Source organism: Chenopodium album, chromosome 5, assembly GCF_948465745.1.
Source record: "Chenopodium album chromosome 5, dcCheAlbu1.1, whole genome shotgun sequence".
NCBI classification, from domain to species: Eukaryota; Viridiplantae; Streptophyta; class Magnoliopsida; order Caryophyllales; family Amaranthaceae; genus Chenopodium; species Chenopodium album.
Genome location: NC_137838.1, coordinates 64,077,140 through 64,077,980, shown reverse-complemented (window position 1 = coordinate 64,077,980; position 841 = coordinate 64,077,140). Strand labels below are relative to the sequence as shown.

At 40.8% G+C, this 841-nt stretch overlaps 1 non-coding gene across 1 annotated transcript; it reads right to left on the bottom strand.

The window, feature by feature from the left end:
- Window positions 1–344: 344 nt before the first annotated feature.
- LOC145633461 (small nucleolar RNA R71) lies at window positions 345–451 on the bottom strand. Its single transcript, XR_014112786.1, has one exon. It is a non-coding gene; the product is annotated as a small nucleolar RNA R71 (small nucleolar RNA).
- Window positions 452–841: the final 390 nt, after the last annotated feature.

Genomic DNA, 841 nt, shown 5'->3' with positions numbered 1-841 from the left:
CAAAGCTTACGGATTTTCCACATCTCACTCCTACTCCGGTTCTTGATGGGGTTCAATTCGAAATCAAACCCCAATTTATAACGATGATAGAGAGGAAGCAATTCAGTGGAGCCAAGGGTGAAGACCCGAATCTTCACATTGCCGACTATTGTCAATATTGCAACACCATCAGGCAAGCCGGGGTCACTCAAGACCAAATCAGGGAGATTCTCTTTCCCTTCTCTTTAACTGGAAAAGCTAAATTGTGGTTTAATGGCTTAAATAGAACTACACTTGGTATAACTGACTGGGAAACTCTTGTTTTGAATTTCTATAACAAGTATTATCCTGCAGAGAGAACAGCAGTACTACGGAGTGCGATTCAGAACTTTGCCCAAGAAGCCGATGAGTCTTTATATGAGGCTTGGGAGAGGTTCAAGGACTTACAAAGAGAATGTCCCCACCATAATTTAGCACAATGGCAGTTAATCCAAGCCTTTTATAACGGCATTGGAAATTCTTCCAGAATAATTTTAGACTCTGCAGCTAGTGGGAGATTTATGAATCTTAATGTTGATGATGCAGGTCAGGTTATTGAAGATATGGCGATACATAATTCCCAATATGGGAATCCCAGAGGATTTGCTAACAAGGGGAAACATAGTGTCGACTCTGTATCCTTTTTGCAAGCTCAACTGACCTCTATATGTCAAAAATTAGATAATCTGAGCACTGCTAATGTAGCAAATGTTTCTGCAATTAATAACAATTCTAATGAGGCCTTCTGTGAAAATTGTGGTATTGTAGGTCATTGGGAGCAGGATTGCAGGAGTTCCGTGGAGCAAGTTAATGCCTTCCAAGC